Raw genomic sequence first — 25,908 nt, 5'->3', positions numbered from 1 at the left:
TTACCCTGACGTAGCCCGAGAGTTGTCCCGTGGCAACGCTTAGGAAAGCTAAGCGGAAAAGCCCCCCACCTCTTCCCCCTCCCCCCCACCAAGACACTAAGGTCTTTGGGATCATTGTGTCTTCGCGTTGTCCTGCGGGGTGAGCCTTCGTGGGGAATTGCTGAGCCAGTTTAGCGAGGGTTTTCTCCCAACTCTGAACCGCTGGCTGGGCAGTATCTCCCGAAGGCAATGTTTGAAAGAACAAGGGTGGCCCTTGCAGATCTGGAAGTTCATATACAAGTATTTGGCCAATTAATCCCACCCCCTCAGCGAGGGGGATGCCTGTTGGGACAGGGTTTCTGAGCACAAGAGTGATGAGAAACCCAGTTCCCCTTTCTTCTCAGCACACAGCTCCAGAGTGGCGTTGTATTCTGAGGCACAGCTCCAACAGATGTACTGAGTTAGAGATGCCTCTAATTCCAGTCTTTGCCAACCACTCCCGCTCCAGGTGGTAGGGAAGGGAAGGGTGGCCGGGATGTGAGGGGATCCCTGATCCTCAAGTGGTACTCGAGCAGAGGTACTGGTAGCCTCGTGATTGGTAGCTGGGTAGGGGGAGGATGGCCTGATGATTCACCCACTGGAGAACATTTTCTCATCAGAAACTTCTTGAGGTTAAAAGTGAGCTCAAAGAAAAAAATAGTTTATTGTTTACCTTGCAAACTAGACCAGTAAAGTGAAAATAAATACCTTTAAAATAGAAAACTTACCGTTAAAATACAGTAATTGTAGGTGTTATGATTTTAATGTAAATCTGCAGTACAGGCCGGGCGCGATGGCTTACGCCTGTAATCCCAGCATTTTGGGAGGCCAAGGCGGGTGGATCATGAGGGCAGGAGTTCGAGACCAGCCTGACCAAAAGGGTGAAACCCTGTCTGTACTCAAGATACAAAAAATTAGCTGGGCGTGGTGGCAGGCGCCTGTAATCCTAGCTACTCGAATTGCTTGAACCCGGGAGGCGGAGGTTGCAGTGAGCCAAGACTGCACCACTGCACTCCAGCCTAGGCAACAGAGCAAGACCCCATCTGAAAAAAAAAATCGACAATAATTGTAGATATACAGCTGAGCGCGGTGGCTCACGCCTGTAATCCTAGTACTTTGGGAGGCCGAGGCGGGCGGATCATGAGGTCAGGAGATTGAGACCATCTGTGGATCACGAGGTCAGGAGATCAAGACCATCCTGACTAACATGGTGAAACCCCGTCTCTACTTAAAAAAAAAAAAAAAATACAAAAAAATGAGCTGGGCGTGGTGGCGGGCGCCTGTAGTCCCAGCTACTTAGGAGGTTGAGGCAGGAGAATGGCGTGAACCCGGGAAGCAGAGCTTGAGGTGAGCCAAGATCGCTCCACTGCACTCCAGCCTGGGCAACACAGTGAGACTCCGTCTCAAAAAAAAAAAAATAATAATAATTGTAGGTTTTATGATGTTAATGTACATATGCAAGAAAAGTTGTTTACCTTACTTATGTGAGTAGAGGTGGGGAAGGAGAGCACTTTCAGATGCTGGGTTGTAGGCCTCCGCCAGCAACCGATTGACCTTACTGTGGGAAAAAGGGGAGAAATAGAGGTAGGCTGCCTGGGACAAGGCCTAGCACACAGTTGGAGCTTAATATGAGTTTTGTGGACTTCCTGGGACTTGTTGAAGGTCTTTATTTGCCTAAATCTAAGGTGAACATCGTTGATCATCAATAGACATTCAGTTGGTTGTTTCTCTTCTTGACTTTCCTCACTCCTGCTGCTGTCCACTCTCCTGTAACAGAGCTTCTGGGGGCACAGGGTTTTTACCATCTTCCCAGGGGACCCTCTATCATCCCCCATAAACCTGTTAGGCCATTCTTTCTACACACTTTTCCTGTAACACTGCTCAACATAGGCACCCACCGCCCACCCCCTGCCTCACCTCTTGTAGAAAACCATCCATATCTTTTTTTTTTTTTTTTTGAGACGGAGTCTCGCTCTGTCACCCAAGGTAGAGTGCAGTGTCGCAATCTCGGCTCACTGCAAGCTCCGCCTCCCAGGTTCATGCCATTCTTCTGCCTCAGCCTCCTGAGTAGCTAGGACTACAGGTGCCCGCCACCACTCCTGGCTAATTTTTTGTATTTTTAGTAGAGACAGGATTTCACTGTGTTAGCCAGGATGGTCTCGCTCTCCTGACTTCATGATCTGCCCGCCTCAGTCTCCCAGAGTGCTGGGATTAAAAGCGTGAGCCACTGTGCCCAGCCCACCATCCATATCTTTAGTGTGGCATTCAGGGATCCTTTGCTCTTTCACACACATTTCTTTCTTTTCTTTTCTTTTCTTTTCTTTTTTTTTTTTTGAGACAGAGTCTAGCCCTGTCACCCAGGCTGGAGTGCAGTGGCGCGATCTCTGCTCACAGCAATCACCACCTCACCAGTTCAAGCCGTTCTCATGCCTCAGCCTCACGAGTAGCTGGGATTACAGGCATGTGCCACCATGCCCGGCTAATTTTTGTGTTTTTAGTAGAGAGGATTTTGCCATATTGGCAAGGCTGGTCTCGAACTCCTGACCTGAAGTGATCCACCCACCTTGGCCTCCCAAAGTACTGGGATTGCAGGTGTGAGCCACCACACTTGGCCATTCACACACATTTCTTTTGGGTTTTTTTTTTTTTTTTTTTTTGAGACGGAGTCTTGCTCTGTTGCCCAGGCTGGAGTGCAGTGGCGCGATCTCCGCTCACTGCAAGCTCCGTCTCCCGGATTCACGCCATTCTCCTGCCTCAGCCTCCCGAGTAGCTGGGACTATAGGCGCCTGCCACCACGCCCGGCTAATTTTTTGTATTTTTTTAGCAGAGATGGGGTTTCACCGTGTTAGCCAAGATGGTCTCAATCTCCTGACCTCATGATCCGCCCGTCTCAGCCTCCCAAAGTGCTGAGATTACAGGCATGAACCACCACGCCCGGCCCATTCACACACATTTCTATCCTTCATATCCCTCATGCAAGCCATCCCTCCAGCACTTGATGCACAAAGTGTGGTGGACTTTGGAGTTAGGCAAACTTGGGTTTGAATCACAATCCTGCCAATTACTGGACTACTTTAGACAACCTATTTAACACTTCTGGACCTTGGGTTTTTCAACTGGTATGTTAACAGCACCTATCTCATACAGGTTGTGAAATGTCAAGAAGCTACAATGTGTAAAACACTTAGCCCAGCACCAAGGATAGAGTAAGCACTAGGTAAATGGTAGCTCTTGTTTTCAGTATTGTTTGTACCTGTACCCTCCAGAATTTCACCTTCTTCATTTCTCTTTAAAACTGTTTATTATGGATACTGTCAAACATATGCAAATAAGAAGCAATAATATAAGCCCCTAAGTAATAATCATCTAACTACAACAATAATAAATTCTTATTGATAGAATAATTATCTGTCTTGTTTCAATACTAGCTCCATTTATACCCCCACTCCCAAATTATTCAGAAGTAAGTCCCAGATAGCATACAATTTCAGTTGTAAATATTTCAGCATCTCTGAAAAAAGTCATGAGTATTTTAAAAAAAGATATTATTCCTCCTTCCTTAAAAACAGTAATTTGTTAATGTAATCAGACATCCATTTAGTGTTCAAATTTCCCTGATTGTCTCAAATTTTTAAAATATGATTTATTTGTTTCAGTTGGGATCCAGATGTGATCCCTACATTTCAGTTGATACTCTCTCAAGTATTTTAATATATAGATTGAAGTTAGATTACTTGATTTATAGATTTTCCATCCATCTCGATTTTACTGATCCCATCTCTGATATTTAGTTGAACTTGTTCCTCTGTCCCAATTAGTAGTAGATCTAGAGGCTTGCTCAGATTTTGGTTCAATTCTTTTTTTTTTTTTTTTTTTTGTGAATACTTAATAGGTGATATTTGTACTTCTTTTTTGGTGTGTGAATACTTAATAGGTGGTGTTTGTACTTTTTTTTTTTTTTTTTTTGAGACAGAGTCTCACTCTGTCACCCAGGCTGGAATGCAATGGCGCGATCTCAGCTCACTGCCACCTCTGCCTCCCAGGTTCAAGTAATTCTCCTGCATCAGCCTGCCAAGTAGCTGGGATTACAGGCACCCGCCACCTGGCTAGTTTTTTTGTACTTCTATTAGAGATGGGGTTTCGCCATGTTGGCCAGGCTGGTCTGGAACTCCTGACCTCAGGTGATCCACCCAGCCTCCCAGAGTGTCAGGATTACAGACGTGAGCCACTGCAACCAGCCAATGTTTGTACTTCTATTGGGAGGCACATAATACCTAGTTTCTCTTTTTATGGTGTAAGGAATAATTGACATTTATTGACTGGAGCCATCATTTCATTGGGGGTTGCAAAACAGTGCTATTCTAATTGTTTCCTTCTGTAGTTGCCAGCTTGACTACTTCTATGCCTGTAAACTTCCAGTAATCAACTACTTAGTTATCCTGAGATACAGTCTGTATAGGAGAGTTTACGATAAATGCTTGATTCTTTCCAGTAGTTACCAGGTTTCAAAATAATGAGTTGTTTCACCAACATCCTCCAAAAATGACTAATGAGGTTTTGTGACTAAACCAACCAAGAGATTTGTTTAGTATTATAACACACTAATGGATTTTAATGTATTTATTATGTTTCAGTTGATTAATCTTATTGATGCTTAAATTGTCTCTTGGTCAGTGGAAGCTTTTTCAGTTGACTGCCAAGTCTTTTTTATGTAACCCTGTAGCCATTGAAAGTTTCCTTACTATCTGAGATATCTGTTTTTTGTTTTTTTTTTTTCTTTTTGGAATGGAATCTTGTTTTCTTACCCAGGCTGGAGTGCAGTGGCACATTCTCAGCTCACTGCAACCTGGATTCAAGTGGTTTTCCTGCCTCAGCCCCCTGAGTAGCTGGGACTACAGACCTACACTACCACGCCTGGCTAATTTTTAGTAGAGATAGGATTGCACCATGTTAGCCAGGCTGGTCTTGAACTCCTGACCTCAGGTGATCCACCCACCTCGGCCTCCCAAAGTGCTGGGATTATAGGTGTGAGCCACTCCGTCTGGCCTGAGATGCCCATATGTTCTAATCTTACCTTGAACATTTCTTGACCCAGACCTAGAGTCTTCATTCCTCTTAGGAGACTTGGTTCTTTTTATTAAAAAGTTATATTTAGAGACCATAATCCGAGTCATGTGGGGTTCTCATTGATACTGTATTGGACGTCATTCTTGGTTTTTTCCATGGATAGTTTAGCTCTTCTCTTACTCAGAAACTTGGAAATTACAGAGAAGCAAATGGCTTGCTGGGTTATGTAGCAGTGCTTCAGCTGATGAGTACCAGAATGCCAGTTTCCTAATTTGGAATGGGAGCTCTACCTGATACTTGGGCCAGTCAGGACATCTCCCTCCTGTTGTAAAGAAATATAATTAACACTCAAGAGGAGTCCTGTGTCCTTCTCAACTTCCATGTGAGCTAATGGTCCTGAAGATTGTTCTTCTCAGCCAGAGAGTTAGATCCTTGGAGGCCATGGTTGAAGCGCCTGTATGTGATGTGCTGGCTGTTGTCCAGAACACTTTTATCCCTCTCTACCCTGATTCATTTGTCTTCTGTCCATTACATCTCTTTGTGCCTTTCAACATTATTTCACAAGAGACAATTTTATGCAAGAAGAAGAGAGACTCCAGGCTGGGCTTGGCCAATCGCCAGTCACAATGTCACATGAAACTGCAGATGCAAATGTTGATGGTGTGGCAAGTCGTTTAGCACAGACTGATTGTGGGGTGGTTAGGAGTGTGACTGGAAAGTTAAGGAGAGATTAGCTCTTGAAGGATCGTAAAAACCATAGAAAGGACTCTGTCCTGAGTGCAGGGGATGGGATGGTAAAACTATTAGACTTGTACTTCAGAGGATACCTGCAATTTGAAGGCAGAGGCCACCCTGGAGGCGGAAAGAACAGTTTGCAGGTTCTTATAGTAATTCAGGCTGGGGGTGAGCCTGACCTCAAGCATTGGCTGGGAGTATTGTAGGAGAATTTAAGGAAGGGGAATTGATAGGACTTGAGGGTTGGGTAAGAAGGCTGGGGGAAGAATAAGTCAAAGTCGATGTCCTCATCTCTGGCTTAGGCAACTGTGTAGGTGGCAAAATGAAATGACGGTGACATGTAGGAGAAGGAACAGGTTGGAGGAGTGAGAAGATGAAATTGAGGGTTCTGTGAGCCATCTGAGTAGAGATACGAAGGTTATTTTTGGTGCTCAGGTGTGACAGTTCTGAACTTTGGAAATTGAGGTAGCAGTGTGTCCATGGTCCCCAAGAGATAACCATGGAATCAGAAGAGTGGAGGCTGAAGATGGGACCCTCCCCCAGGAGGCACTTCAGTTGATCAAAGGACTTGGGGGAAGATAATGGTCCTGCCAAAAAGGCCAAAGGCATTCCCTGAAATGTGAGTAGCCCCAAAGGAGAGCCTGAAAATAAATGAGGTAGTGAGTGCCAAATGTGGCCAAGAGATTGATAAAGTCAGCCTTCCATTTGGTTTTGCCGTTCAGAGGTCATAGGAGACCTTAATGAGAACAGCAGAAGGTGAGGCTAGAAGGTGACAGCAGTGGATGGGCAGAGACAATGTCTAGATAGTTAGAGAAGACCTTACTGATGAACTGATCCCAGTGCAGCCACTTAATTGGCTTTGTGACCTTGGGCAAGTCATTTGTCCTCAGCTGTAAAATGGGAATAATATTAGGGTCTCTGAGATGTTTGTGAAGTGTAAGCACAGGGCCTGGGACCAAGTGAACAGTTGGAGAGGCCCACTTTTCCCCTGTGGTCATTCTCTGCCATCACTCCTAGGAGACAGGTGCCATGGTGGGCCTTGAGTGGCTAATACAAATATGTCACACAGGTCTTGCTTAGGGCAGGTGTGCCTGTCTAATAGGCAAACTGGGTGACCATCAAAATGGCATTGAGTGCACAGTAGGTGTAGGGTATTTTAGGGAGGGGATGTATTATGTGGTGGGTGACAGTTAATGGGTATGGGCTTTCTTTTTGGGGTGATAAAAATGTCCTAAAACTGGCCAGGTGTGGTGGCGCATGCCTATAATCACAGCACTTTGGAAGGCCGAGTCCGGGGGATCATGAGGTCAGGAGTTTGATACTAGCCTGGCCAACATGGTGAGACTCCCATCTCTACTAAAAATACAAAAAATTGCCTGGGTGTGGTGGCTCATGCCTGTAATCCCAGCACTTTGGGAGACCGAGGTGGGCAGATCACGAGGTCAGGAGATCGAGACCATCCTGGCTAATGCAGTGAAACCCTGTCTCTACTAAAAATACAAAAAATTAGCCAGGCATGGTGGTGGGCGCCTGTAGTCCCAGCTACTCGGGAGACTGAGGCAGGAGAATGGTGTGAACCCGGGAGGTGGAGCTTGCAGTGAGCCCAGATTGCACCACTGCACTACAGCCTGGAAGACAGAGCGAGACTCCGTCTCAGACAAACAAACAAAACCACAAAAAATTAGCTGGGCATAGTCGCAGGTACCTGTAATCCCAGCTACTTGGGAGGCTGAGGCAGGAAAATCGCTTGAACCCGGGAGGCGGAGGTTGCAATGAGCTGAGATTGTACCACTGCACTACAGCCTGAGCGACAGAGTGAGACTCCATCTAAAAAAAAAAAAAAAAAAAAAGTCCTGAAACTGATTGTGGGGGCCGTTGCACAATTCTGCGAGTATACTAAAAACCATGAATTGTACACTTTAAGTTGGCAAATTGTATGGCAAATGAATTATATTTCAGTAAAGCTGTTGCCGCCCGCACCCCCTACCCCCAAATTAGCCAGGCCAAGAGGTGGGAAGAGCATAGGGAGAAGGAATGGCAGTAGTCTCAGAAACACGAAACTGCCTCGTGCATGAGAGCAGCCTTGGGAGGTGGAAGGAGAAAGTAGAGTGTGTCGAGGGTTTGCAGCAGCGAGGTCTGGATAGATGCATTGGGCTGGTTCCTGGAAGGCTGTGGGTATCTTAGAAGGACATATTGCTCAGGAAGGATGAGAGTTATGGTAAAAATTTAAAAAGAGAGAGATTCTTGTTAAGGTTAATGTGTAGGAAATGTCTTGTTTAGGAGTTTCTGTGTATGGTCTTGCCTGGAAATAGTTTATATATTTCATTTTGTTTGTCAAAGGAAACTCTATTGAATTGGTGAAATTAGATGACCACAACTTGGACAGCAAGATGAGCTTAGCTCAGTCCTAAATTCCTCTGAGTCAAATGTGATCCAAAGGAAGAGATGACATGGTACTGGCAATCTAGTGAGTACAAGTGAGAGAGGGGAGTTGGGGGCTGGGGGAGGGCATTGGGAGAAGGGTGTGCAGAAGGCAATAATGGAAGGAGCATTTACTCTGTGGAAGGAAGGGAATGAGCATGTTGAGTTGTGAGATCCTGGGCCCCACACAAGCCTAGGGTTTTTCCCTCATGTTGGCCCCACTGCCCTGGGCAGTGTCATTGCTGCACGAGGAGACCCCGAAGCTCAGTGGCGGATGAACTGGCACAGGTTGTTTGTGGTGTCTGGCAGCCTGCTGCACTCGTTGCTCCCCTCCAGCTTGCTGCTGCTGCAGCCTGTGAGGATGAGGCCCCAGAGCAGAAATGGAGGCTAGGGCTAGGCAGGGGGGAGGTTTGGCATCTTGCTATCATGAGCCAGTGTGGGAACCTAACCCCTCAGTGGGTGAAGAAATGGGGAATTGTGGAGGAGGTAGGGTTGGTGGTGTGATACAATTAGAAGCTCACTGGGCCTGGCATGGTGGCTGACGCCTGTAATCTCAGCCACTTAAGAGGCTGAGGTGAGAGAATCACTTGAGCCCAGGAGTTTGAGACCAGCCTGGGCAACATGGTGAGACCCCCCCCACCCCCTGCCCAATCTCTTAATAATATGGGAGGCTGAGGTGGGAAGGTCACTTGAGCCTGGGAGGTTGAGGCTGCAGTGAGCTGTGATCACACCACTGCAATCCAGCCTGGGTGACAGAGAGAGACCCTGTCTGGAAAAAAAAAATTAATAATAATTAATTTTTTTTAAAAAAGAAACTTGCTCTGAGGGAGAGGATGATTAATATGTACAAAATCACAGGTAGGAGAAATAAGTTCTATTCCATACCATAGGGTGACTATATTTAACAATATTATATATTTTTAAACTGCTGTAAGAGAGGATTTTGAATGTTCTCAACACAAATAATAGGCCACGTGTGGTGGCTCATATCTGTAATCCCAGCACTTTAGGAGGCTGAGGCAGTTAGATCGCTTGAGGTCAGGAGTTTGAGACCAGCCTGGGCAACATGGTGAAACCCCCAAATCTACTGAGAACACAGAAATTAGCCGGGCGTGGTGGCACATGCCTGTAATCCCCAGCTACTTGGGAGGGTGAGGCAGGAGAATTGCTTGAACCCAGGAGGCAGAGGTTGCAGTGAGCCAGGATCACCCCACAGTACTCCAGTCTGGGCAACAAAATGAGACTCTGTCTCAAAAACAAAGAAATAATAAATGTTTGAGTTGATGGATATGCTAATTACCCTGAGTTGATCATTACACGGGGTATATGTGTATCAAAATATCACATGTATCCTATAAATATGTGCAATTGTTACAGGTCAGTTATAAACAAAAAAGAAACTTGCTCTGAGGCTCTAGAGGATGGATTTGCAGGAACAGGCCAGAAGCAGGACACTTGCTAGCCGCTCTTGCAGCTCTCCAGGTAGGAGAATATGGACTAACTAGGGTAGGAGTGAAATGAGGGGGGATGAAGGACCGGGTCAGAGATCAGCTTGGGAGATGAAAACCACAAGATTGGGCCAGTTTTTATTAGATGTGGGGTGAAGGGGGTTAGAAGTCAGGCTATTGGCTTAATTAATGACTGGGTGGATGCTGGAGCTCTTTTTGAGATGGGGGCTACCAGAGAAGGGGTAGGAAGGTTAGGGGTGCAGATTGGGGGGTGGGAGGGAAGTGTTCTATCTCAAATGTCTGAGGGAGTCCAGCAGGCAGGTGGCTGTGTGGGGAAGTAACACTAAAAATATTAACCTGGAAGTCACCAGTACACTGGCTGGCGGCAGTTAGGCCCGCACCAGGCCATCTGTTGGCTTGTAGCCAGGGCAAGCCTGCCTTGGAAGCCTAGCTCTGCCCACAAGTCCTGCCAGGAGGCTAGAGAGCAGCCTTAACTGTGGGCCAAGTGGACACAAGTGTGGCCTAACAAGGACACCTGGCATGGAGCCCAGTTTGGCAAGTGGAGCAGAGAGAGGGACAGCCGGGCTCTCCCTCCAGATTCCTGCCATGTCTCTTCCTGCATGATGCTGGGGCATGGTGGTTTTTTGTTTTCTTGTTTTCTTTTTGACTAAATATAATTTTTTAATTCCAAAAAGTTGGTAGAAGGATGACCTGGTGTAGACTCTCCAAGGGGTATACATTGTCACCCCTTTGTCAAAACACTGCATGCATATACCGTTTGACCCTGCAACCCAACTTATAAGGTTGTATCCCGTAGATTAGCATGGGATAGCATGTACAGAGGTGTTTACGCCAGCCTTGTTGGTAACAGCGAACTATTAGAACCAATGGAATATCCAGTGATTTGGTTATGGTCTGGTTAAATAAACCATGGTCTGTTCTTAAAATGGAATACTACGAGAGAGTGCTCAAAAGCATGAAGTTCCATAAGGGCTGATTTAGAAATATACTGTTAGGTGAAAAGTTGCAAAGCGTTACATATAATCCCATCTTGGTAGACTACCAGATGGACATACACATGTTTTTGGAAGCATAGGTGCAATGTTGTCATGAGTGACAACCTGTGGGGAGAGGGATTTATAGAGGCAGGGAGGGGGATGATTTCAATGTTGACTTTTTATGTACTCTTCTATTGTTTAAATGTATTAGAGTGAATACATTTTGTAATTTGAAACATTCAATAAAGATATTTAAGGAAAATTAGGACATGTAGGTGAGCAAAGAGAAGGGTCCCCGCACCCAGCAGCCAACGAAGTTAAGGCCTGTGCTGGAGAGCCTGGGACCTTTGTGAGCCAGGTTTTGGTTCGAAGCATTGTAGGGCTGGTCTGAGTCTTAGGGAAACCCCATGAAGCCACTTCTCTTTACACCTGAAGACTCCCAAGTGTGGTGGGGGTGCTTGAGGGCCCAGGCCAGAGCTGGACTCTTCTCATGTCAGCTGGCTGGAGCTGCAGGGCCCCTGTCCAGGTACAGCCCCTGTGAGCAGGTGACCACTTAACTGGCCGTTTTTCTGTCTGTCCTTTGCCTCTTCCTCCCGACCCCAGCTCCTGTATTCGCTTTGTTGGTTGCATTTTGCACTGGTATATACTTTAGCCCTGTTGATTGATTGATTGACTGATTGATTTTGAGAAGGAGTCTCACTCTGTCGCCTAGGCTGGAGTGCAGTGGTGCAATCTCGGCTCACTGCAACCTCTGCCTCCCGGGTTGAAGCGATCTTCCTGCCTCAGCCTTCTGAGTAGCTGGGATTACAGGCGCGTGCCACCGTGCCTGGCTAATTTTTGTATTTTTAGTAGAGGTGGGGTTTCACCATGTTGGTCAGGCTGGTCTCGAACTCCTGACCTCGTGATCCACCCGCCTCGGCCTCCTGAAGTGCTGGGATTACAGGTGTGAGCCACCGCGCCTGGCCTTTAGCCCGATTGTATCTGGGAAGCTATTTGTGGTCAAGTCAGTAAGAGTTCCCACAGGAGCCAATAACTGCTATTTCCAAATCTTCCAAATCCCTGCCACAGGATGTGTTGTCAGAACTTGCTCTGGTGGGTGATAACATACACTTTTTCTTGGGTTTACTCAGCGATTTCTTGGGCCTGGTTTCCAAGGTGGAGCCAGTGCTTGAACCCCTGCTAGGCCTTTTGAAGTACCCTCAGCATAGGCAGATGTCAGCCATTCAGGGCCCTTAGTAAATAAGGCTTTCTGGGTGACTAGGGTTTCTTGATGGCAGAGACGGAAATGCTTCAACACCTTATTTTAAACATTGCATAATACACTTCTGGAATATATTAGTCTCACTTCCCTGCTTGCTTGCTTCCTTTCCTTTCTTTCCTTCTTTCCGTTTTTTTGTTTTTTTTTTTTTCTTTTTTCTTTTTCTTTTTGAGACTGAGTCTTGCTCTGTTGCTCAGGCTGGAGTTCAGTGGTCCAAACACAGCTCACCGCAGCCTTGACCTCCCAAGGCTGAAACAATCCTTCCACCTCAGCCCCCCAAATATCTAGGGCTACTGGCATGCACCACCACACTTAGCTAATTTTTGTCTCTTTTGTAGCAAAAGGGTTTTGCCATGTTTCCCAGGCTGGTCTTGAACTCCTGGGCTCAAGTGATCCTCTTGCCTCGGCCTCCCAAAGTACTGAGATTACATGCATGAGCCACCATGCCCAGCTCCTTTTCTTTTTTTAAGACAGGGTCTCACTCTGTCACCCAGGTTGGATTGCAGTGGCACGATCATGACCCACTGCAGCCTCAATCTCCCAGGCTCAGGTGATCCTTCTACCTCAGCTTTCCCAAGTAGCTGGGAGTACAGGCATGTATCACCATGCCTGGCTAATTTTTTATTTTTTAGTGGAGACAGGGTCTCACTATGTTGCCCAGGCTCCCTGCTTTCTTTCTTTTTTTTTTTTTTTTTTTTTTTTTTGAGACGGAGTCTCGCTCTGTCGCCCAGGCTGGAGTGGAGTGGCCGGATCTCAGCTCACTGCAAGCTCGGCCTCCCAGGTTTACGCCATTCTCCTGCCTCAGCCTCCCGAGTAGCTGGGACTACAGGCGCCTGCCACCTCGCCCGGCTAGTTTTTTGTATTTTTTGGTAGAGACGGGGTTTCACCGTGTTAGCCAGGATGGTCTCGATCTCCTGACCTCGTGATCCGCCCGTCTCGGCCTCCCAAAGTGCTGGGATATCAGGCTTAAGCCACCGCACCCGGCTGCTCCCTGCTTTCTTAAGTGGCACACACTGAACATAGCAGAGTCTCTCCTACATTAGTGGCTGTTAGACTTGGAATGAGATGTAACAGAACCACTGTCCCTGAGGGCCCATGTCTGCCTCCAATAGTTTTGTCCCTGGCCTTCTGTCAGGCCACCCATTCACTCTTCCTGCTGTGGTCAGGATGCCTACTATAGCACCAGGGTCCCCTTCCCAACCTGCAGCTGCTCTTGGTCTTTGAGCTCAGTGGTTAGACACACTGCAGCTTGTTAGGAGGATCTAATTCCAGAATGAACAGGTGCAAGGACATGATATGACCGTCTCTAAGTCATCTGCGCCTGCTCAGGGTCAGGACCCTAGGGCCCCTATGGGTTGCCAGAACCTTTCTTGAGTTCTGTGTGGAGCCAGGCATCAGGCAGACCATGACTCCCTTTCTGGACAGCTGTGTGATGTAGAGCATGTATTTGCCCACTTGTAAAATGAAACAGAAATCACTTACTCGTAGGTTGTAAGGATTCAGCAGCACAGTCCTAGTCAGAGTGGATGCTCAATAGATATTTGCCTGATTGGATGAGTGACAGCTCTTTTTTTTTTTTTTTTTTTTTTTTTTTTTGAGACAGAGTCTCACTCTGTCACCAGGCTGGAGTGCAGTGGCATGATCTCGGCTCACTGCAACCTCCACCTCCTGGGTTCAAGCGATTCTCCTGCCTCAGCCTCCCAAGTAGCTGGATTACTGGCGCCCGCCACCACGCCCAGCTAATTTTTGTCTTTTTAGTAGAGATGGGGTTTCACCATGTTGGCCAGGATGGTCTCGATCTCTTGAGCTCGTGATCCACCTACCTCAGTCTCCCAAAGTGCTGGGATTACAGGCATGAGCCACCACGCCCAGCCATGACAGCTCTTTATTGGCACTGACTGAGTACTAGGCTTTGGGGTGTGGGGGAGGAAAAGCCAAGTCTCCTCCCACAACGCCAGGGATGCACCATATCATAGATTTCCCTGTTTCTGAGTTATTAAGCACTTGCTTTCGTTAGACACATACTAGGCAGTAGAGACAAAAGGAGTTGAGACTTGGATAAAGGGAATTGGAGACTTGGGAGGGTCTGGCTGAGAGGGAGAGCAGGAGTGTAGAGGTCTGAGGATGCCCACGCTTCCCTCCATGTCCTCTTCAGCCTTGTCCCTCCGAAGGCTCTGTCTTCACTCACGCAAAACAGACCAGTTCCTCATGACTGACTCAAGTCCATGTGGTCTCCGGTTTGGCTTTCCAGGCTTATATCCACCTCTGGCCAACTGTTTTCTTTCTTTTCTTTTTCTTTTTATTTTCTTTTCGTTCTTTCTTTTCCTTTCTTTTTCTTTCTTATTTATTTATTTATTTATTTATTTATTTATTTATTTATTTATTTTGAGATGGAGTCTCGCTCTGTCGCCCAGGCTGGAGTGCAGTGGCCCGATCTCGGTTCACTGCAAGCTCCGCCTCCTGGGTTTACACCATTCTCCTGCCTCAGCCTCCCGTGTAGCTGGGACTACAGGCGCCTGCCACCTCGCCTGGCTAGTGTTTTTTTTTTTTTGTATTTTTTAGTAGAGACGGGGTTTCACTGTGTTAGCGAGGATGGTCTCGATCTCCTGACCTTGTGATCTGCCCGTCTCGGCCTCCCAAAGTGCTGGGATTACAGGCTTGAGTCACCACGCCCGGCCTCTTTCTTTTTTTTTGAGACAGGATCTCACTCTGTTGCCTAGGCTGGAGTGCAGTGGCTCCATCATGGCTCACTGTAACCTTGACCACCTAGGGTCAAGCAAACCACGCACCACCATGCCCAGCTGATTTTGTTTATTTTTGGTAGAGACAAGGTCTCATTATGTTAGCCAGTTTGGTCTCAAAACTTCTGGGCTCAAGTCATCTTCCAGCCTTGGCCTTCCAAAGTGCTGGGATTACAGGTGTGAGCCACTGTGCCCGGCCAACTCCTGTTCTTTTTTTTTTTTTTGAGACAGTTTTATTCTTGTTGCCCAGGCTGGAGTGCAATGGCACGATCTTGGCTCACCGCAACCTCCGCCTCCTGCGTTTGAGTGATTCTCCTGCCTCAGCCTCCTGAGTAGCTAGGATTACAGGCATGCGCCACCATGCCTGGCTAATTTTTTTGTTTTTTTGTTTTTTGTTTTTTGTATTTTTACTAGAGATGGGATTTCTCCATGTTGGTCAGGCTGGTCTCGAACTCTCGATCTCAGGTGATCTGCCATCTTGGCCTCCCAAAGTGCTGGGATTACAGGTGTGAGCCACCGCGCCTGGCCCAACTCCTGTTCTTTATGAGACATTCCTGCATGGCTCTGTGGGTACCTGTAGTCCTACTGCCTCAGAGGTTAATGACTGGGAGATGCTGGCCAGGAGTCTGAAGCAGTGATTAAATTGGAGGGATGTGTTGAAGGGGAACTGAAGCTGGCGTACCCTCTTCCCACCAGAAGGGCCCCTCGCTGTGGACAATGCCATCCTCCCTTCCACCACAAGGGGGTGCGCCAGGATCACTCCACTGTCAAGGAGCCTGGGGAGGGAGGTGTGGCTGGACCCCGGGAGTCAGCCAGGCTGCCTCTCCTCTGCTTTTCCATGAGGCAGCTGCCACCAGCACTGTCCCTTGGGTCTCTGCCTTGGGCCCTACTTCCCTCACTTAAGTCCCAGTTGGCCTTCTCAGATGAGGTAAGGCTTGTCACTTAGTGTCTCCTGTCTGTGTACCTCTACCCACCGTTACCTCCCTGTGCCCTATCTTCCTGGGTTGGGAAGGAGAAGGCCAGGGGACATTTCCTGATGCTCTCTGCCCTGGTGCCCAGTGCAGGCTGCTCCAGCCTTGCCCACCACACCGTCCTCATTTGCCCTCACCTGGGTCATGCCAGCAGCTCAGAGTTGGAGCTGCAGGTGAAGCACAGTGTGCTATGAACCTAAGGGTCTTGGGAGCTCCAAGTAGGAGCTTGAGGCAGCCCAGGGATCAGGGCTACACTTCTCAGGCTCCTAGACCCATGCACCTCCCTAGGTTGTCACTACTCTTGTCCTGCCACCCTGGCCCCTCCAGGAGAGGGAAAATTTGTCTTCAGGGCAGAGGATGAACTTTTCTCTCTTAACCTCATTTGGCACTCCCTCTGAGGGGCATGTAGGATGTATGTGGCATGTATAGGTACATGTATGCAGGGTGACTCCGGGAGATGGCCGAACCAGGCACCCTGAACACCACGTAAGCACTGCAGGTCCACATGGTCAGGCTGGCAATGGGTTATCATTAGTTGATTGACAACTCTCTCCTACCCTGTACCGCAGTTTGGAGGCCTCTCCATTGGCCTCCCTGGCATCTGCCTCATCCAACACCTACTCCCTGGCTGATGTTTTGAAAAATCTATTCTGCCCTAGAATGTTGGTCTTCCTCCTTTTCAAAGGCAGGAAAGTCAAGGCCCCGAAGGCTGCTTTAGTAGGCTAGGCTGCTGCTTTGTGGCCTGGGCACCTGCTCTGTGTGTCCAAACCTAGCAACTCCCCTGAAGGACCAAGGAGTATGCACAAGGGGCAGGGCTGGGGTTGCCCCTGTGTGAATGTGGGTGGTCCTGAGGACCGCTGAGCAGATTGATGGCAGGGGAAAGGAATATATGGAGGAGCATCCCTGACTGGTGCTAGACACTGCTTTCCTGGCCAGCTCTGGCCTGGCCCTGGGCATTTGCCCAGACCTTGCCCCACTTTGGATGCTCAGGCAGTGGTTTGCAGGCCTTGACCTCAACAGAGGCTTTCGTGCTTGGCTGGTGGATGGGGCTTTCCCCTCTGAGGAGTCATCTGAAACTCAGCCTTTACCGCCTGTCCCTGTCCCTCAGAGGCTCCACAGCCCCAGGGTCTCCCCTGCAGTTGTCATCAGTTCTTCTGAGGCTGCTCCATGGGTATCCAGGCCAGGGGTCTCACCTAGAGCCCCTGAATGACCTCAGGGGCTGGGTTGCAGGGAGTCAATGTGGTCTGGGCCTGACTAGGCTAGAACAGTGTCATAGCTGGACAGGAACCTGGAGGTACCGTTATCCAGCTCTCTTCATCTGGGAAGCTGGGTCCAAGGTGAGGCCTAAGGGTGTAATTATGGTCTCCTGACATCTGTCTTGGCAGTTCCTGTCCAATCACTCTACGTTCTTCGATTTTTTTTTCCCCTTTATCTATTCTTTCATTTGTTCACTCAAGAATGCCTGGACTATATCTCTATGAACGGACCCCCAACTCAGAAGTGGTAGTCATGCAAAAAGGACCCTGCTTCTGGGGCCCTTGTCTTTCCCTCAGGCCTTGCCACATGGGATTTAGCTTGGAACTTGAAGGGTTGGCAGCTGATGAATACAGATGAGCTGCAATCCATGACACAGTACACAGGGCCCTGAGGCTGCCAGGTCATGGGTTCGGCTCTGCCTGTTTTCCCCCCGCCCCCAACCCTTTACGCTTCAGGCTAGATACCATATCACAAGGCCTGGGGGAGCACAGGGTCCTGGATCCAGGGTCCTTCAGTATCCGCGCAGGCTCCATGCCTCCCACCTGCCCCAGTGGCTTCAGTCATTCGGACCTGGCTTCCACTGTGTGGTCAAGCAGGTGACCATGTCCCTCCCAGGGGCCAGCCCAGGTTCACAGCACTGGCTCACTCTGGCATGTTACTGTTGCCCCCACAACTGTCCCACGAGGCCCTTGAGCAGGGCCGCTGAGGGGAGGGCTGAAAGGAAGGGTGGGTGGGGTCCTGGGGGTGCTGTACTGGACTAGCTTGTATAGTTACTGCTTCTGCCATCTTCTTGCCTGGACCAAGCCTCTTGGCTCTGCCAGGCGAAAGTATGGGATGGATTAACTCTACCTCTGGCCTGGGCTACTCTGACCAGTTTCTTTTTTCTTCTCTTTTCTTTTTCTTTGCTTTTTTCCTCTCCTCCTTCCTGCCTCCCTCCCTCTTTCTTTTTTTTTAAATTTCTTTCTTGAAAGGGTCTCATTCTGTCACCTAGGCTGGAGGGCAGTGGCACGAATACTGTAGTCTTGACCTCCTGGGCTCAAGTGATCCTCTCGCCTTAGCCTTTTGAGTAGTTGGGACCACAAGCATGTGCTACCACACCTGGCTAATTTTTGTATTTTTTGTAGAGACAGACTCTCTCTGTGTTGCTCAGGCTGGTCTTGAGCTTCTGGGCTCAAGTGATCCTCCTACCTCAGCCTCTCAAAGTGCTGGGATTACAGGCGTGAGCCACCATGCCCAGCCTCTGTCCAGTTTCCATGAGCCACAGGGAATGGGACTTTATGCTGACAGTACGTGAGTTCACAGCCCCAGATGAGGTTTGATCCCACGAGCCCAAACACAGGGCCTAGGTCAAAGCAAAGTTAGTATTTCCTACTTTTCTCCTTCGGGCTGGCTCTGGGCACCATGGAACTGGTAGGATGCTCCAGCCAGGATCCAGCCTGACTTGCTTATTCTCACTGAGAATAGCTGCCTCTAGGGAGCCCTAGAAATCCCCTCCACCTCTACCTGAGTGAGCCCCAACTTTCCTTCATCTCCTTCCTAAGATGGCTGTGCATGTGGAACAGGAGCCCAGCATCAAGAGCTGACAGGATTGCTTAGGTGGTGCAGGCCAGCAGACCCAGAAGCTAGACAAGGGCATGTTCCAGGTTCTTTTTTTTTTTGCAACAGAGTCTTCCTCTGTCTCCCAGGCTGGAGTGCAGTGGCATGATCTTGGCTCACTGCAGCCTCAATCTCTCAGACTCAAGCCATCCTCCCACCTTAGCCTCCCAGGTAGCTGAGACTACAGGCACACACCACCGCGCTGGGCTCATTTTGTTTTATTTTTTTGTGGAGACTAGGTCTCACTATGTTGCCCAGGCTGGTCTCAAACTCCCTGGGGTCAAGTGATTCCCCCACCTTGGCCTTCCAAAATGCTGGGATTATAGGTGTGAGCCACCATACCCAGCCTCAGCCAGCTTTTGAGCTCAGCACATTGCCATAACTGGCCTTCCTTGGGCTACCTGGCATCTGGCCAGGCCAGACCAGTTTATCTCTTACTTATGCCCAGGCAAACTCACATCTTTGGGAAAATGAAAAGAAGCTCTTCTTCACAGCTCCAAATCCACTCCAACCTGCAGGTTCTGTAACTGTGGTGGCAAACCTGGAGAAGAAAGAGCTCGCTTCGGTCAAAGTGCAGGGCATCAACAGAGGAAGGTGTGGCCCCCACCTCCCAGAGTGAGGCTAGGTTGTCTGATTCTCAGGCTGGGCTGTGGCCAGGGAACATAGGGAAGCTGCCCTGCAAGCCCTGTGTCTCCTGGGACATGTCAGTCCCATGGAGCCTTCGGGCCTGGGTGGGGACGGCCTGGTGAGGGGCTGTCCAGGTGGATCTCCACTCAGTCAGAGGAGAGCTTCTTGGAACTTGCCCTGGGTGCAGCAGTAACCAGTTGTGCCCCTCCCTTTGGCACATGGGACTGTCGCCTGCCTGGCACCCTCCTGACTGTCAAATGAGTTGACTTCCTCCTAGGATGTGAGAAATGCTTTCATCCTCCCAGCCACAGGGACAAGGTGTTCCTGAGAGTATGAGGGTAATTAAATATGTCTCTGCCACCACCTGCCACCTGTCTCAGAGCAGGGAGTGGGGTGATGAACCCAGGGCAGACATCCTTTTGCTTCCTGGACTTGGGAGGTGACTCTCCCATTTGATCCCTGTGTCTGATGTTGCTAGTGGTCGGTGCCACTGGCGCCTGGTGTCAGCTGGACCATCTCTGCAGATCGGCCCCATTCCTCTACTGTGAGTGCCTCACCTCACTGAAAAACCTCTAACATGAAACAAAATGTGGGTCCAGGGACCGAGGAAGGAGAATTTACCGTCCTTTCCCTGCAGGAGCTCTGCCTCAGCCACCTGAAACCTAGTAACTTGCATGTGACCGTGCCAGCAAGAGACTCCAGGTTCTTCCCAAGACTGCTGGCCTGCCAGCCCAGAGGTTTCCCGTGAAGCAAGAGCTGCCCTTGGCTATACTACCTCCTGCCTGCTTCCAAGACCCTCAGGGCAACTCAGGGTGTGGTGGGTGGTGCAGCGTTCTGTCCTTGCCTCTCTCTATCCAGGTTGCTGGGGCTGCTCAGAGCTCTCTGTGATCTTGCTGATAGATGAGATGTAGGTTTGGGGACAGGAGCCCCGGATCTTGAGCCAGCCCTGTTTCTCTTTCCGCAGGAGATAGCAGAGTGTTAGCATGCTCATACTGTACAAGGTCCCCTGCAGGCTTTATGACAGGGAAGAGGACATGCTAGAGGCCTGGGAAAGGGTTGGGACAGACCATGGAGAGGAGGAACAGGTACATTCTGTACAGAACTTAGTAGGACAGCCTAAGCAACGGCCTAAAGTCAAGGCTACACACTGCTGGGCTCATGGTGTTAGCCAGGAGAAATGGACTATGGTATGCTGTGCTCAGCTTTCTGTAAACCACTGCCTTTGCTCAGTGTCCATGCAGTGCCCTGGGAGGCTGGCACTGCAGAATCTGTTACCCGGTGACTAGCCAGGGGCCTGGTTCCAGAGAGATTCCACAAGTGTTTTAGGGCCAATTTGGGTAGACAGGATTTGAACCCAGGTCCTTGAGGCTCTGAAGCCCAGTTTCTTTCTCCCCTGTCCTACTCAGCTGCCTAAGGAATGATGTCATGAAGCCAGTGATCTGGCAAAATGGATCTGCAGAGGGGGCCGGGACTGTGGGATAGGTCAGCTGATAGGTGATGGGTGGGCCTGCACTGGCCAGGGAAAGGTGCCATGGACACCCCAGTTGAGGGTGGTAGTGCCAAGGCTCTGAATGGGGAATAGCAGGTGGCATAGAGGGGAGGGGGGAAAGCTGGCATTTGATAGGAAGTGTTGGAACTTGGGGTTACTCAGTCAATTGGTGTTACGTGAGGTTCACAGAGAGCCTGCAAAGGGCCCTGGCAGAGGCCTGGGGGCTGAAGAGGACACTCATACTGTGCTTCAGGCCCCAGGTAAACCCAGGGTTAATGGTTTCCATGCTGTGGCTCCCACACTGAGAGTTCCAGATGTGGTGCTCTGACCCTGCAGATCTAGCCAGCCAGTGCACACATCTGCTTTGGAGCTGATATGAAAAAAAAGGTCTCCTCCCACCCCTGAGCCTAGGGAGTAGGTCAGGCTCAGCACATTCACCGAGGAGGGGCAGGGCAGCTCTCGCTTTGTTGGGCCACCAGCCTGGCCATCTGTCCACATCAGTCCATCTGTCTGAGTTTTCCTACTTTGAGCCAGTAGAAGTTGTAGCATTGGAGGTAGAGCCCAGGTCCAGTCCCTTCGAAGCAGACTTCTCAGCAAGGCCAGGGGAGTGGTAGAACAGGCTGTAAGGCTCTGCCACCCTTGCAGAGAATGGCAATGTGGGCACACCAGAGTCTAGGGAGCATGTTCTCACATCTGGTTCCATTCAGTGGGCCTCAATTCCTGAAAACCCCTGAGCTCCCCAGGAGAGCCTCACTGAGTGACCTCTGGAAAAGCAGAAGTAAAGTCTGGGAACACACTGTCCTCTCACACTCTGCCTGGCCAGCTGGCCAGCAAGACCCCTCCATGGGCCGGCCATGAGGCCACAGGAGAGCCTCGAGCGGGGCTGCCCCGCCTAGTGTGCTGGCCAGGGGCTGCCTCCATGCCTACTGGGCCCAGGTGCATGTGGGACCAACCCCCTGGCATGGGCCAGGACCCTCCTTTCTGCCTCCCTGTGGCCCTTGGGGAGGAACTGCAGAGGCCTGGGAGCTGAAAAGGCTGTGTGCCATCTGACCCTGGGAGCCCTGGAGAGGCTGAAAGATCCCCTTCTGGGTTGGCAGGATCTGGGAAAAGTTTCAGGAAGTGGGCGGGGGCAGGGCTGCCCAGCTGCCACCTCTCAAGGCCTGTCTGATGCTGGCTGCCAAACCCATACTTTGTCACACAGAGAGCAGAAAGCACTGGGCAGGCTGAGTGTCCTATGCCCTCTTACTAATCAAGGGCTAGGGTGATAGTCAGGGGTGCCAGCTGGGGCCCACTATGTGGCCAGCCTGAGTCTGGTGCAGCCTGGCGACCCCTGAGAGGGGCAGCCATGCCAGGTGGGTCTTAGGCTGCAACCTTCTCAGGCCTCTTCAAAGACCTCAGCTACCCCTGCTGGAACCAGGGCAATGGTCCTTGACACAGGCAACCTCAGGGTGGACAGGGCCGGCCTGTGGAGGCGGGAGGGCAGGGATTCTCACTTTCCAGGCTGGGGGTGTGTCTTCCCAACCCAGCCTCTCCATGGGCCTGAGAAAGCAGCACTATTTCCTGCACTTTAAGGGCTTCTCTCTCCAGCAGCCTGTGGACTTCCCTGGAGCACTTGCTGGAGCAGAGATCACAGGAAGGTCACTCTGGCCAGCAAGTAGCACTGTTAGACCAGTCAAGGGCTGAGGTAATGCTAGGGCTGAGGGCACGGGGCCTCCCAGGCTGTGGTGGAGGGCAGAGCTCCAGCTCCAGGGCTACATGGACTGCTAGGTGAAGGTGACAGCAAGCCATTTGATTTGGAGGACTTCATTCTGTTGATGGTGTGGAGAGTGGACTTGGGAGTAGGGAGCCAAGATATAGGGCAGAAGGCCTGAGTAGTGCCAGGAGAAGGAGTTGGAGGGAGAGTCATCTGAACATGGGGACAAGAATGTGGGACACAGAGGAGGTGTGGGAACGTCCCGGGGTGCAGACTGAGGAGCAAGCCTAGGCCTGAGGGAAGGCTGGAGACACCGGGAGACTGAGTTGGTCTGCTGCTTCTGAGTTGGGGTTTAGGTCAGACAGCAGAGAGAACTTCCTGAGAGCAGCAGCATCTTCTTGAACATGAGAAATCGGCCTCCAAGGAAGTCTTTTACTGTGGGAGATCACAAGCTGGCCAGACATTCCTGGTGTTGGGCCATGGATGGGAGGATTTGGGGTAGACAGCTGGGCTTGTGGGTAGACCAGAGCAGTCCCCCGAGTCTGTGCTAGCCAGAACACTGCTTGCTCATGCCTCGGCTGGGCACGTCTGGGCCTCTCAGTGGCCATCACCGAGGCTGTCAGGCTGCTAGACTGCTGAGCCCAAGGCCCAGAGCAGAACTAACCCCTGGCTTCCCAGAGCCCCTGCCGTCCTTGGCTGCCCTCAGGGGCTGGGCCGGGGCTGGGTGGCCAGGTCTCCCACGAAGCTCTCAACAAGTTCCAGGCCTCTCCTTCTGTGCTTAGATCCTGCTCCCAGTCACGTCCCCTCCCAGTCACATCCCCTCCTCCGCATCCCTCAGAGAGAGCAGGAAGCTGGGGAGGAGGGAGCATCCCAACCAGCCTTCTCCTAGCCCTGACCGGTACCGTCTTAGGGCTTGGGGCTGCCAGCCACTGGGTCTGGGAGCCAGGTTTCTCCAACAGGGTCGGAGTTGGTTTAGAAGCCCTGTGTGGTCTCCTCATGGGTGAGCTGAGGGTTCAGTAGGCCTCCTCCTCTAAGTCGCCTTCTTGGCTGACAGGCTGTCCCCCTTCCCTGGGTCACAGGGAGATGTGGGGTTTGGCCAGGGAAAGTGGTCTGGAACAGCCCTTTGACATCATCCCTGGGGGCTTTTAAAAAATAAGTTTCCTGGTAGGGAAGACTCCTCAGGCCTTGGGCAGGATTCTCAGTAGAGTCTCCCGGGTTTGCTCTGATCTGACAAACGCCAGCAGAAACCACCCGGCCGCCTGCGTTCCAGCAGTGCTTGGAGCCGTGGCTTCCTGAGATGCAGCGTCAGCAGAATGCAGCAGCCAAGGCACAGGGGTGTTTGCTTGGAGGCCCGTGCTGAGTCCAGGAGTGGGGGGCCTGCAGAAGAGAGCCTGCTGCTTGGCTTTGCCCCCTCATTCATGTGCACACATTCCTGGCTTCTCTAGGAATGGATGGTGCCACAAGGGATGCCAGAGGGACTTGTCCCTGAGTGATGACAGTCCAGTGACAGTGCTGACGGTCCGTGCCTGTCAGGTGAGCAGTGAGTGTCCAGGCTGCCTCCGAGGAGGGGAAGAAGGCATGCCCTGTCTTCTCCCACCCCTCTGCCACCACCTGCCAGGTCATCTGGGACTGAAATCCGTCTGGACAGCTGAGTCCATATCTGAAAAGCCTGTCCTGGGTCAAGGACTGGGGAAGAGAGCAGTAAAGGAGGTGCAGAGTGGGGAGGAGAGGAGGAGACCAGATCTGGGGACAGACAGAATCCCTCAGGCCTGCTGCACCTCCCAGCCCCTCTACGCCCCAGCTTTGGGACTCTGGACAGGTTTCATGTTCTGTCTGATTTCTGTTCCTGAGGCTGAAATGGGCATGGCTGAGAGGTCCGGCACACAGGTTGCTCCTGGCATGGGGCTGAGTACACTGTACAGCCCATGTGTTTCCAGTTAGAGTGGATCTGGGTTGCCCGCTTCATGTTGGGATGAGGGGACTACCCCCGACCAGTGCCAGGTGTTGGATAGAGAGTCATGGAGGCCTGGGGAGGGGAAAGGTGCTTGGCAGTGGGGAAGTTGCTGAGCTAGGGAGAGAAGCCATGTGGAGCAAAGTGGGAGGCTGGAGCAGAGGAAGTTTCGCGCTGCTTGAGAGCTAATGAGGATCCTGAGTGGGAGGTGACAGCTCACTTGGGGAAGCCTGTGCCAGGGCCTGGAAGAGCAGTGTGTACACAGATGCCCGGGTGAGGTCCAGCCCCTGGTGCTTTGGAGGGGAGGGATCAGGAGGCCAGACTGGGGTCCAGACTCCCAGTCTCGGGGAATAGTAGAGTCACTGGCAGGAGTGCCACCACCCAAAGGACTGAGTTTTTCCCTGGAGCTCACCCTGTACATCTGGCCTGGCCTCTAGGCCCAGGCTATAGCTGAAAAGGAAGAAGTCTCCTGGCCTGAGAAGGGCTCCTGGCTGGCTGCAGTGGCTGTGTGAATAAGCAGACAGGTTTGGTCTGGCAACTGCCTCACCAGTGCCTGGGTCTGACCCAGAGAACTGTATTCCAGTCCTGGCTCCCAGCTGCCATCCACTTTGCAGCTTCCCCTAGTGGAGATTTCAGCACTTGCTGGGCCTGGGCCAGAACCCCAAGTATATAAAATCAGAGCATGAACATGACTTTGATAAATTAAGAAGGCTTCATTTTAATACCACAGTAAAAGGAACCAGTTAATATTCTCACCATTTCACATCCACAAAAACCACATCAGGGGCATTAACAATCTTTCAGTTTTGTACAAATAAACCATGTTTCTTTTAAAAAGACTTGCACACATGGCTCATGCCTGTAATCCTAGCACTTTGGGAGGCTGAGGTGGGCGGATCACAAGGTCAGGAGTTCGAGACCAGCCTGGCCAACATAGTGAAACCCTGTCTCTACTAAAAATAAAAAAAAAATTAGCCAGACATGGTGGCATGCGCCTGTAGTCCCAGCTACTCAGGAGGCTGAGGCAGGAGAATCGTTCAAACCCAAGAGGCAGAGGTTGTAGTGAGCCGAGATTTTGTCACTGCACTCCAGCCTGGGCAACAGAGCGAGATTCTGTCTCAAAAAAAACAAAAACAAAAACAAAAAACAAAAAACAAAACCAAAAAAAAGAGGCTTGCACACTTGCCCAAGCTCAAGGATATTAAAATCTAGCACATGAAACCCACTTGTAGAGGTAGAAATACAGGCAATATATTATTTCAGCAATGACCATCAATTACAGTTAAGAACAGTTAACAACCAAATGGGGAATGAAATTCTGCAACCACCCAAGTTTACTGAGCAAAGCACCTTTTCTCACCCATGCCTTACTCTAGGAGTAGCTAGGACTTGGTTAGATGTGGTAAGGATGTGGGAGAAGAGATCCCAGGGCAGGGGCTCATTGCAGACAGCCTGGAGTAAGGATGTAGGAGAGTGCACATCTCCCAGGCAAAAAGGCATTGGGGTCCACAGAGCAGAACAGGGGCTAGTGGCTTCTGCCTGCCCTGCCTGGCTCTCTCATGCCCTTTTGGGTGGCCATGGGAGGAAAGTAGTAGTCAATTGCAGAGTGACGGTGAAGGTAGCAGGTGGTGTCTCCTG

The 25,908-nt window shown here is 50.4% G+C and overlaps 2 protein-coding genes across 4 annotated transcripts in view; both read left to right on the top strand.

Moving 5' to 3' along the window:
- The window catches only part of TPPP3 (tubulin polymerization promoting protein family member 3), a 268,538-nt gene that overhangs the window by 174,735 nt on the left and 67,895 nt on the right, over nt 1-25,908 (top strand). The window lies entirely within an intron of this gene.
- Nucleotides 1-25,908, top strand: part of ATP6V0D1 (ATPase H+ transporting V0 subunit d1) — a 303,274-nt gene that overhangs the window by 259,496 nt on the left and 17,870 nt on the right. The gene's annotated exons all lie outside the window — the stretch shown is intronic.

The sequence above is a fragment of the Macaca thibetana genome, chromosome 20 (assembly GCF_024542745.1).
Source record: "Macaca thibetana thibetana isolate TM-01 chromosome 20, ASM2454274v1, whole genome shotgun sequence".
NCBI classification, from domain to species: Eukaryota; Metazoa; Chordata; class Mammalia; order Primates; family Cercopithecidae; genus Macaca; species Macaca thibetana.
This window is presented reverse-complemented; position numbering and strand designations above follow the sequence as displayed.